Source organism: Pseudophryne corroboree, chromosome 8 (genome assembly GCF_028390025.1).
Source record: "Pseudophryne corroboree isolate aPseCor3 chromosome 8, aPseCor3.hap2, whole genome shotgun sequence".
NCBI lineage: Eukaryota > Metazoa > Chordata > Amphibia > Anura > Myobatrachidae > Pseudophryne > Pseudophryne corroboree.
In genome coordinates, this window is record NC_086451.1 from 89,263,848 (window position 1) to 89,276,728 (window position 12,881).

The 12,881-nt window shown below is 48.0% G+C and overlaps 1 pseudogene; it reads right to left on the reverse strand.

Annotated features, from left to right (window-relative positions):
• LOC134948011 (anoctamin-5-like) overlaps positions 1 to 12,881 on the reverse strand; it is a 42,462-nt pseudogene that overhangs the window by 21,493 nt on the left and 8,088 nt on the right.

The following is a 12,881-nucleotide window of genomic DNA, read 5'->3' on the forward strand; positions in this document are numbered from 1 at the left end:
GTTTATTGTGTTCTGGAGCTTTTGCGGAGGATTCCGCTCCCACAAATCCACTCTGGTATCCAGCGGTGCTGGATAGGAGTAACGGATCAGTGGATCTTTGGTTGTCCTTTTCCCTGGCGGTTTGTCCGCACATACTTTTGGTTTAAGTTAGATAGCTTGTAACCCCTGGCCTGGTTGCTTAGTCAGAGGGCCCCTTGTTATCACCCTGTCTCGGATTTCCCTTTGTCTCCCATTAAGACCTGAGGGGGCATCGGGGTTGGGCAGACATAATCCGCCCTTCGAACGCGGCTGCCATGGGCTCAAGCAACCATAGTCTCGCAGGGGATTTCTGATAACACGGGCGAGACAACGGAGTTAGGGCGCCAGGGGTTACTAGGCTTTCCTGCTCCCGTACCAGCATATCTTTCCAGTACTCAGACCTCTGTCATTAAGATCTCCTCTGGTCTGGAGTACGGGAATCATAACATTATCACCGGCCAGACTAAAATTTAAAATTAAACAGGAGTTAATTTTTTCCCTTATTCTGTTGGGAGATTTGTCAGCCTCATGAATCCCTCCGGTGTTGGGCCAAATCCTGGCCAGCTTTTAGTTAGCCAGATTCAAGAGCTTACTCAGATGGTTCAGGATCTGTCCCTTCGGGTGAGGTCTCAGGAAGATCTGTTACGGACTTCCCCGAGGGTCATTCCTGAACCAAAAATGCATCTGCCTGACCGTTTTTCTGGGGATAGAAAGCAGTTTTTTAATTTTAAAGAGTCTTGTAAACTGTATTTTCGTTTAAGACCAGTCTCCTCAGGTACGGAATCTCAGCGGGTAGGAATTATTATTTCTTTGCTACAGGGGGATCCTCAGACCTGGGCTTTTGGCTTAAAGACAGACGATCCGGCTTTATTGTCTGTAGACGCCTTTCTGGGGTCTTTAGGGCTATTATATGACGACCCTGATAGAGAGGCATCCGCCGAGAGTCAGTTGCGTGCTCTCAGACAGGGTAGGAATCCCGCAGAGATGTATTGTACGGAGTTTCGCCGTTGGTCGAACGACTGTGGATGGAATGACCCAGCCCTGCGCAGTCAGTTTCGCCTCGGCTTATCCGAGTCTATAAAAGACAGTCTCCTTCAGTATCCCGCTCCTGAGACTCTCGATAAACTCATGGAGCTCTCTATTAAGATTGATCGTCGTCTCAGAGAGCGGAGGGCTGAAAAAGGAGCATCTGTCGGGTCTTCTCCTTGTGTTGTTTCCATTCCTGTGGACATAGAGGAGCCCATGCAGATAGGCCTCTCCAAACTGTCTCCTGAAGAAAGAACCAGAAGGCAAAATTCTGGTCTTTGTTTATACTGTGGGGGTAAGGGACATTTTGCCCGTAGTTGTCCGAACAAGTCGGGAAACGCCTCGACCAAGTGAGTTGTGAGGGGGTTCACTTTGGTCTGCAGCTTATCTCCTCAAATAATTCACTGTTGGTTCCAGCTAAAGTTTCCTTTGGCAGCCTCTGTTCCTCGGTCTCGGCTTTTGTGGACAGTGGAGCTGCAGGGAACTTTATGGATTTAACATGGGCTAAGGCCTTAGGTATTCCTCAGTTAGCCTTGGGTAGGTGTATCACCATGCATGGTTTAGATGGGAGTCCCTTGTCCAATGGGGTTATTTCTCTCTGTACCCCTTCTGTTCTTCTTTCAGTAGGAGCTCTGCATTCTGAAAAGATTGAGTTTTTCCTTACCCATTGCCCAGCAGTTCCTGTGGTTCTGGGTCACCCCTGGCTGGCCTTTCATAATCCCATCATTGATTGGCAGTCAGGGGAGATCTTACAATGGGGTACCATCTGTAATAAGGAATGTGTTACGCTTCCCATCAGAATAGCTGCTCTCATTCCCGCACCCATTCCTGTGGAATACCAGGATTTTGTTGATGTATTTTCCAAGGGCAATGCGGATATTCTGCCTCCCCATAGGCCTTATGATTGTGCTATCGAGTTAATTCCTGGTGCCACTTTGCCTAAGGGAAGGTTATATGCATTGTCCGGACCTGAAACTGTGGCCATGAATGAGTATGTTAAAGAAAGCCTAGGGAAAGGATTTATCAGGCCATCTAAATCCCCTTTAAGTGCAGGCTTCTTCTTCGTGGAGAAGAAGGATGGATCACTCAGACCTTGCATTGACTTTAGAGCCTTGAATAAAATCTCAGTGAAGAATACTTACCCTTTGCCGCTGATTTCTGTCCTCTTTGATCAGCTACGTTCGGCTGTGATTTTTTCTAAGATTGACCTAAGAGGAGCATATAACCTCATCAGAATCAAGTCAGGGGATGAGTGGAAAACGGCATTCAGTACTCAATCAGGCCACTATGAGTATCTGGTTATGCCATTCGGCCTGTCCAACGCTCCGGCAGTTTTCCAGGATCTCATTAACGATGTGCTCCGTGAATTTCTTGGAAGATTCGTTGTAGTCTACTTAGACGATATTTTGATATATTCTGACTCCATTGAACAACATGTTACCCAGGTGCGTCAGGTTCTAAAAAAATTACGTGAAAATCACCTATATGCCAAGCTGGAGAAGTGTGAATTTCATGTCACGGAGGTATCCTTTTTAGGGTACATTATTTCCCCTCGGGGATTCTGTATGGAACCAAAGAAGCTCCAAGCCATCCTTAGTTGGGCGCAACCCACCAATTTAAAAGCAATTCAGCGCTTTTTAGGGTTTGCGAATTACTATAGAAGATTTATTCACTCTTTCTCTGACCTAGTTGCTCCCATTGTGGCACTGACTAAAAAGGGAGCAGATCCTACCAACTGGTCACGTGAAGCGGAGTTATCTTTTCAGGCCTTGAAACAAGCCTTTGTCTCAGCCCCGGTCCTCAGACATCCCAACCCAGAATTGCCTTTCATTGTTGAGGTTGATGCCTCGGAGGTTGGAGTAGGGGCTATCCTATCTCAGAAGGATCCAGATTCCCTGGAATTACATCCTTGTGCCTTTATGTCCAGGAAATTCTCATCTGCTGAATCCAACTACGATGTTGGTAACCGGGAATTACTGGCTATTAAATGGGCTTTCGAGGAGTGGAGGCATTGGCTTGAAGGAGCCACTCATACCATTTCAGTTTTGACTGATCACAAAAATCTTCAATACATTGAATCAGCTAAACGGCTGAATGCCCGGCAAGCTCGGTGGGCTTTATTTTTTACTCGTTTCAAGTTCTTTATCACCTTCAGGCCAGGTTCCAAGAATACCAAGGCAGATGCCCTGTCACGCAGTTTTCTTCCAGTTCAAGACAACAGTCCTGTTACTCCCATACTTCCGTCTTCAGTCATTCGGGCAGGTCTCACACAAGATTTATTTACCCAGTTAAAGCAGCTTCAACATCAGGCTCCTGGAAATACTCCTGCTGGTCGTCTTTATGTCCCCGAGTTTTTGAGAGCAACGGTTTTGACGGAGTTTCATGATAGCAAGGTTGCCGGGCATCCGGGGATCGCTAAAACTTCTGAATTAGTTTCCCGCTCGGTATGGTGGCCTGGTCTTTCCAAAGACATTAAGGAGTTTGTTTTTTCTTGTCAGGTCTGTGCACAGCATAAGGTTCCCCGTTCCTTGCCTATCGGTCAACTTATGCCCTTGAATGTTCCTCTTAGGCCATGGTCTCATATTTCCATGGATTTTGTGGTGGACCTCCCTCTGTCAGCCGGATGCCGAGTCATATGGGTGGTAGTGGACCGTTTTAGCAAAATGGCCCATTTCATTGCTCTTCCCCGATTGCCATCTGCCCAGGGATTGGCAGTCTTGTTCCTCCGCCATGTTTTCAGACTCCATGGGTTACCCACTGATATCGTTTCTGATCGGGGTCCACAATTCATTGCACAATTTTGGAAGTCTTTTTGTGCCTCATTAAAGATGAAATTATCTTTAACGTCTGGCTACCATCCCCAATCCAACGGGCAGACTGAGAGAGTTAATCAATCATTAAAACAATATTTGCGTTTGTACTCGGCCAAACTCCAAAATGACTGGTCTGAGTTTCTTCCGTTTGCAGAGTTTGCTTACAACAATGCCTGTCATTCCTCCACCAATGTATCTCCATTTTTTACAGTTTTTGGTTTTCACCCCAGAGCTAATTCCTTTTTTCAACATTCCTCTGTCTCCTCACTGACCTTGACCTCTCATCTCAAACTCATTTGGAGAAAAGTGCACCTGGCTCTCAGAAAAGCGGCATTTCGGGAGAAAAATTTTTCTGACAGGCTCCGGCGGCCGTGCACTTTTAAAGTTGGAGATAGGGTTTGGTTGTCGACTCGCAACATTAAACTTCGACAAACCTCAGCCAGATTGGGTCCTAAATTTATTGGACCATTTCATATTATCAAAAAAGTCAATCCAGTGGCTTTCCGGTTACGTTTACCAAAAACTTTACGGATCGGAAATACCTTCCATTGCTCCTTGTTAAAACCATATGTTTCGTCCAGTAGATTTCCTCGCAAGATCTCTCAGGGGAAATCACCAATAGATGTACAGGGTCAGCAGGAGTTCTTAGTGGAGAAGGTTCTCGATTCCAAGTTGTCCCGGGGTCGGCTTTATTTTTTGGTACATTGGAGAGGTTATGGTCCAGAAGAAAGGTCTTGGGTCCTGAATGAGGATCTCCATGCCCCGAGGCTCAAAAGGGCATTTTTTCGAGAATTTCCTCAGAAAGCTGGCCGTAGGGGTTCCTTGACCCCTCCTCAAGGGGGGGGTACTGTTAGGCGCCGAGGGTCCGCCCGTCAGTGCGGCCCGGCGCCTAGCAACTAGGGACGCCGCAGGCAGACAGCCGCCGGCTTCCTAGCAACGCTAGACGCCGGGCGCACGGAGCCGCTCAGACCCTAGCAACGGGGACGCCACGTTCAGGCCGCGTTCCCCGTTGCTGGGTATTAATTATCAGTGCTTGTGTATTCCGGCCGTGCAGCATGCAGCTGCACGGCATCACTTTATAATTACCCTGTCTGGATCATGATTGGAGGGCTCCCAAATATAAGCACTCCCAGGACTTATCACAGACGCCGGTGATAGCTTCCTGTTGGCTGTGTCAGTTACTGAGAGTTTCCAGTCCTGCTCAACCCGGTTGTTCCTGTCCTCAGTGATCCAGTACTCGGAATTTATCATCTATTCCTGGAGTCCGACCGAGCACCTTTGACATCCTGTGGTGTTCGTGAGTCGCGGCGTAGCCGTGTGTTGCGGCTTGACCGCTTACTATTTATTATTTGGTTTATTGTGTTCTGGAGCTTTTGCGGAGGATTCCGCTCCCACAAATCCACTCTGGTATCCAGCGGTGCTGGATAGGAGTAACGGATCAGTGGATCTTTGGTTGTCCTTTTCCCTGGCGGTTTGTCCGCACATACTTTTGGTTTAAGTTAGATAGCTTGTAACCCCTGGCCTGGTTGCTTAGTCAGAGGGCCCCTTGTTATCACCCTGTCTCGGATTTCCCTTTGTCTCCCATTAAGACCTGAGGGGGCATCGGGGTTGGGCAGACATAATCCGCCCTTCGAACGCGGCTGCCATGGGCTCAAGCAACCATAGTCTCGCAGGGGATTTCTGATAACACGGGTGAGACAACGGAGTTAGGGCGCCAGGGGTTACTAGGCTTTCCTGCTCCCGTACCAGCATATCTTTCCAGTACTCAGACCTCTGTCATTAAGATCTCCTCTGGTCTGGAGTACGGGAATCATAACAGGATCGCACTCCTCATTGCGCCAGCGGCTGAACATATAGGTGTATTCTCCGGGGAAACCCACAAACTTGCCCTTGAAGAACGCCACGTAGAAACAAGACGAATAGTAATTGACGAACTGGAAGAGGAACATTTTCATGGTGAGGCGGTTCTCGTACTCCAGGTGCGTCCTCGGGATTTCCATGTCGGTAATCCAGATCGCCACGCGTTCATACAGGAAGTTCAGGATCATGATCATGATAAAGTTCAGACAGGACGCGGTCACTGAGGTGGCCAGCTGCGGGGTCAGCAATCCGCTGATTGGTTCCAGCGTGTCGTTGTTCTCCATGACGCTGGCGAACGCCAGCCAACACACTATAACCGCGATCATGCTGGCTACGATCAGGGTGATCCAGAAGAGCACCATGGTTCCAGAGAAGCATAACCGTGCTACCTTGCTAGTTACGGGCAGGTAAGGCTCCAGCTCCTGAGTAACTGGATTTTTTTTCTTCTGAGTACATTTGGCTTCATATTCCGGTCTTAGCTGAAGTTGTTGCTGTTCTTCTTCAAAATCCACCAAGTCCCATTCGTACTCCAGCCTGGCCTGTCTCCGCTTCCAAAACTCCAGGAACAAAGTTACCCATATTCCCATGAATATTGCAAAGAAAAGCGTTGCCACATTATCAAACAAATGAGAATACTGCGAGGGTTCACAGGTGGAGTTTAGCCTCCAGAACTCACATCTATGATCGCATAAAGGACACATGATAATCTGACCGCCAATGTCCTTATCACAGATTTCTTTACTACTGTTGCTGTCATCCATGGTTACCAAGCCATAAAGGAAGCATAAAAATCCCACAACCGCAGCATAAAATAACATTTCCGTGTAGAAACCCAGCCAGGCAAAATAGATTCCGATCTTCTCTCCGTAATATTTCCTAATGAGGTCCAGAGGCTGCTCTTTGTAAAACTTGCCAAACCTAGCCCAATGACTGTACAGGGTGTAGCGCTCATTGTCGCACTTCTCCTCCGGAGACTTCTTCCAGTACTGACAATCATGGAGTGGAAAGGTGGCGTTGTAAGTCCCGTTGCTCAGTAGCCTCTTCAGTCCAAACTTTCTCTTATCTTCTGATGTTCCGTACGGGCAGCGGGAGAGGATGTAATACACTATCCTGTTCCTGGTGGCTGGGGAGAAGTACGTGTTCTCATCATGGATGAGGAACAGCTCCTGTCGCTGCTTGCCGAATGGGGCAGTGAAATAGTCCGGCTCCGGGTTCATGACTTTGTCCGGCAGTCTGAAGAGCTTCAACACGTAATTCAAAGGGTTGCCAGCTTTGTCGTCCAGGTCATTCTCCTTAATGGGCACCTTAATGTTCAGCACCTCCGCGTAGGTGGAGAGGACCTCCCAGGGTGTGTGGATTTTAACAAAATAGATTTTTCCATTTTCAGATTCCTTCTTGTCTTCAGTCTCTAGCTCCAGCCCTAGGCAATACTAGGCAAATGATGCCCCAAACTCACCCAGTTGCTGCCAGCAGATGTAACTTACCCCCCTCACACACACAGATGCCGTCCCTGGCCTGTCCCCACTGATCCCTATTACTAACACATAGCACATATATGTCTGACTTTCATCACTGTTAGTTACCTGTGTCTATAGGAACATAAGGGTCTTCTGTCCCCTGGACACCGGCATAGTCAGCGGACCCAGCCTGGAGGGACGACAGCTAGGGGAAAAGAGACATTGTCACCGTGTGCCCACTCCTTCCACGACGGGGAAAGTTGGCACACTGGGTTGGCCGCGACGTTCACCGGTTAGGTGAATGTCATCACTGGCCCGCGGGCCTCAGCCACCCAAACGTCACCTACTCGGCACTTGCGCACCTAGGTGAAAGCAAGCCCGCTAGGCCTAGCCGGGTTTCGCCAACCGACGCTCAATGCGAACCAAGACACACACACACAGAGTATACTCACACTGGAACTCTTGTCAGCTTGCCTGCCATGAGTCGCTGTTCCTGGAAAGAGAATGACAGCAGCCTCCCTACAAACTAATAAATGGCAAACAACGGAACTGAGCCAATTTACTTTAAATTCTAAACAGTACAACCTGGTTAGCTACTTTATCTAACTCCAGCAAACAGTACAAGCAAATACAGGGTGGCAGAATGACAATAGCACGAAATGTGAATTACCTCTCTAGTCCGGTCTGGTGAAGATTCAGCTGCTTCGCGCCTGGAGGATAAGTGCTGGTGCAACCCAATCCCCTCTCTGGGGGGGCGCCGCACACTCTAGAGTCACGGAAATGACCGTGGGAGGCCGGACAGTCTCTCCACAGTTCCTCCAGACCCCAAAGTGGTGACGATGTGCCAACCCCGGACTAGAGCTCCCTACAGTAGAGATCGCAACCCAATCCTATCCTTACTGTGGCCAAATGTCAATATTACCCCTCGGGCCTAATGCCCGCCTCCCTAGGGCCGCAGGCCTAGTGCCTGCCCTTCAGGTGAGAGGTAGCCTTGGCCTAATGCCAAGGCTACTTGTACCAGTTGTGGCCTCCTTACTCCTAACTGTGCCACAGGCCTAGTGCCTGACTGCAGCCTCAGGCCTAGTGCCTGCTTGTCAAGTGGGGTGTAGACTTGGCCTAATACCAAGTCTACTTATGCTGGTTGTGGACGCCTTCCTCCTAACTGCCACAGGCCTAGCACCTGACTGTAGCCTCAGGCCTAGTGCCTGCCTGCCAAATGGAGGTGGGGTGTAGACTTGGCCTAATACCAAGTCTACTTATGTTGGTTGTGAACTCTCTCCTTACTGCGTCACAGGCCTAGTGCCTGCCTACTGGGGGGGAATTAGTAATCCCGGCCTAATGCCAGGATTACTTAATTGTGCGGGGCCCCTCTTTTCCTACCTGCTGCTCGGATCTATTGCCCGTCTGTGGCCACAGGCCTACTGCCTGACACCCTGGTGGTCTACGGGGAGTCCACGCTTGGCACGAGGCTGCTTACCCTGGCCGTAGGGAGAGGCTGCAGTGGGGAGCTTCGTCAGCTCTTTTGCTACCCACACACTGCAGCACTCTCCGCCGGACCTCCGCGCTGGATCCCGGGCTCCACCTCCTCAGAGAAACACGAGGCTGGAGATAGCTGTTAACATAAGCTGAAAGATTAGAGGTAAGAGAATTAACACCCGAAATAATAGGACGTCCCGGAGGTGAAGTGAGGGACTTGTGAATTTTAGGTAAGTGATAGTAAATAGGTATACAGCCATTTAATACAATATTTTTAATAACTTTGTGTATTAAACAAAGTTTGTGTACATTGAGCCATCAAAAAACAAAGGTTTCACTATCTCACTCTCACTCAAAAAAGTCCGTATTTCGGAATATTCCGTATTTCGGAATATATGGATATGGGATACTCAACCTGTAGTAGGAAAGGAAGGAAACAAAAACTGGAACTCCTCCCTGGATATGACCCCATCAGACATTGCTTCTGCCAATAGTTTCTTTAATTCCATGGTGAATAAATTAGATGGATCTGAAGTAAGTTTCTTATAAAAATTAGTGTCCTCTGTCTAAATGCTTCTTTAGTATAGTCTGCTCTGTCTTGAAGAACCAAACCGCCCCCTTTGTCTGCTTCTCTGATTATTATGGAGGTATCCTTGTTAAGTTTTTTGAGGGCTTTCCTCTCTTGTTTACTGAGATTACCATAGATCTTACATTTGCTATTGTTATCGCATAGATTTTTGAAATTATCTAGAGTTACCTTATAGAAACATTCTATACTATTGCTTTTTGATTTGATAGGAAAGAAATCAGATTTTAGTTTCATATTCTTCCTATTCACATCATAGAGTTTGCAGGCTTCAAGTGTATCTTTTCCTACAGAGTGTTCTAATGAATCTGTTTAACTCAACAAATAAATCAAATATATTGGGATCTGAAGTGGGGGAAAATTTTAAACCCTTACTCAGTAAAGATAATTCATTTGTTGTCAAAGTTCTGCTGGAAAGGTTAAAAATGCCTTTGTAGGATTTTTTTTGAAGATAGCAGTTTCCTTTGTTTCCTATGTTTCTCCTTCCCCCCCCCCCCCCCCCTTCTCCTTCTGAACTGATATTTCTGTTTCTTTTGGGTGTGTAGGGGGTTTCTTCTTCTGTATACGTGCTGTCTTTTCGAAACTGGGGTTGTTTTTGTCCTAAAAAAACTTCCTCAGTAGTTGTTCCCTGGTGGTCAGATTCTGACTTATTATAAATTTTGGGCACCTGTTTTTAACCATCTTACTGTGTCCTGTTTGTCAATTGGTTTAACACAACTGGGAGCAAGTAGCGTTTTCAAGGACCTATTTTTCTTGAAAATAAAATTAGGGTCTGTTGGAATGAGGTTTTTAAGAATTGGGTCAGAGTTCAAAATATTGTAGTTGTTCTTAATAATTTTTATTTTTATTTAGGACATGAAAACATCTAATAGATTCCATGGCAGCCAGTCTGACGCTGATCCTAGAATGTGTTACATTGCTACAAATGCAACAGTTGTTTCTATTGCAATCATGGATTAGTTTTTCCCTATAAAGTTGTTATTACAGGCAGTGCTGCAAGTATGGTGGCACGGGGCGGTACAGCGTTCCGGTAAGAAATTCCCAGCCGGTACGCTGTACTGCCGGGCCGTCCACCTTACCTGCATCCCGCTGGCTGCTGGCCTGCTCTCAATTCTCTGTGATGTCCGGTCTCCGCTCCGGCGACTGATCTCAATAAGACACCGGTTTGTCAGCTCACATACCGGCAGCCACGGCTCCTGATTGGCTGCCTGTCCACGAGCTCTGATTGACTAACGAACCGGCGCCTTATTTGAGATACCCGTCGCCGGAGCTGCAGAGACAGGACTTCACGAGCAATGAGGGGCAGGAGAGGCACTGCGCTCTCCGCCCCTCACACAGCACAAACAGAGGCAGCGGTGAGCAGAGGCGGGGGCACTCTGGGGCAATGTATATCTGGCACTGTGGGGGCATTTGTGTATCTGGCATTGTGGGAGCATTTGTGAATCTGGCACTGTGGGGGCATTTATGTATCTGGCATTGTGGGAGCATTTGTGAATCTGGCACTGTGGGGTATTTGTACATCTGGCACTGTGGGGGCATTTGTACATCTGGCACTGTGGGGGCATTTGTGAATCTGGCACTGTGGGGGCATTTGTGAATCTGGCACTGTGGGTGCATTTGTACATCTGGCACTGTGGGGGCATTTGTACATCTGGCACTGTGGGTGCATTTGTACATCTGGCACTGTGGGGGCATTTGTGAATCTGGCACTGTGGGGTATTTGTACATCTGGCACTGTGGGGGCATTTGTACATCTGGCACTGTGGGGGCATTTGTGAATCTGGCACTGTGGGGGCATTTGTGAGTCTGGCACTGTGGGTGCATTTGTACATCTGGCACTGTGGGGGCATTTGTACATCTGGCACTGTGGGGGCATTTGTGAATCTGGCACTGTGGGGTATTTGTACATCTGACACTGTGGGGGCATTTGTACATCTAACACTGTGGGGGCATTTGTATATCTGGCCCCCCATATGTGTATCACGACCCCATTTTCATTGGCCACGCACCATGTGGCATTTGACCACACCCATTTTTGGCGTGCGCACACAGTACCTATAAGACATTTTTTCTACTTGCACCACTGAGTACAGGAGAGACCATCACAGTGCCAGCCCAGTGGTCAGTGTGACAGGCAGGACGCATCACAATGCACTGTGCTCCAGGTGATGTCACAGACGCTCACAGCTTGTGTCTTTTGATATGAAGTTTTCAGAGGAGAAGGACACAATGTTTGGTGTCTGTGTTATATTGCTTTTACTACTGACAATTCCAGTCAGAGGAGTGCCTGTGCCATCTACACCATGTAAGTGCAATCTCCACTTATATCATTCACTTTTACATAGTGGAAAATAATGATTTATTTGGCCAAATAGACACATAGAGACAACTGTACCTCAGCAGCCAGATGTCAGGGCGCAGGATATATGTGTGTATGTATGTGTGTATAACATAGCATGATATAATGACATAAAAATCAGTAACACGATTGGACACATTAGATCACATGAGCATACAATAATTCCCAATGTAACCGCTCAGCTGCACTACTGCCAACTGTCACATGACAATCAGTAACCAACAACATTAGGGGTCTGACCGTGTTGCCCATATGCCACCTGTGCTGTGGACGAGGACTGACCGCGCTGACCATATGCTCCCTATGCTGTGGCAAGGACTGGCTGTGCTGCCCATACACCCCCTGTGCTATGAGGGAGGATGGACCGTGTTGCCTATATGCCCCCCTGTGTCATGGGGGTATAGGAAGGTAGTAATAATGGTGGGGGATATGGTGTGGGAGGGCCCTGCCTGTCGTTACTTGTACTGTGCCGCACAATACCTGATGGCAGCGGGTCACCCCAGCGATCACAAGCTGACTGCTGCGGATAGCAGTAAAGACGACGCAGGACTCCTCTGTATATGTCTGTGCTGAGTCAGGTGCAGTTCAGGCTCCTCCCCTTGGTCCAAACAAGAAATGAGAATTTAGCACAATATATGACTTTATTATATGTGTTATATTATTATTGCTGTGTGTAAAAGGTTCCTCGTTATCAGCACTGACCCAGTATCCTTTCTGTGTCTCATCTAGCTGCCGGGCACTCACCTACTATTGATCAGGCGTTTCCTGCTTTATTTGCGCTAGTTAGCACCAGCAACAGCTCGGCGGTGTCCCAGGGTCACTTCAATCATATGGTGCCCAGTCTACATGGGCACCATATGATGGGTAAAGGGGGGGTCTCCCGGGGCAGGGAGAGCAGGGTCAGACTGGCACATAGGGGTACAGAGAAAACCATCAGTGGGTCCCACTGACTGAGAGCCCACCCCCTCCTCTAGGGATCAGGTTTTGTGCACTTGAATTATACATTATACATTAGTTATATTATACTGGACAGGACTATGGTGTACTCACTACAGTGCATTGTGGTTGTTAATCTGCTACATCACCATGCATGCACTAGCGGTATTTACTATATATATTTATACAGGGGCCCAAATCATCCCATCTCTAATAGTTATCCAATCCTCTGTGGTGGATGGCACACCCCTAAGCATGGGCCCCTATCATTACATTCCCCCTGAGGGCCCTTTATGTCTCAGTACGACACTGAATGGGAGCGGTGTCTGGAGCAGACAATGGGCCTGGTG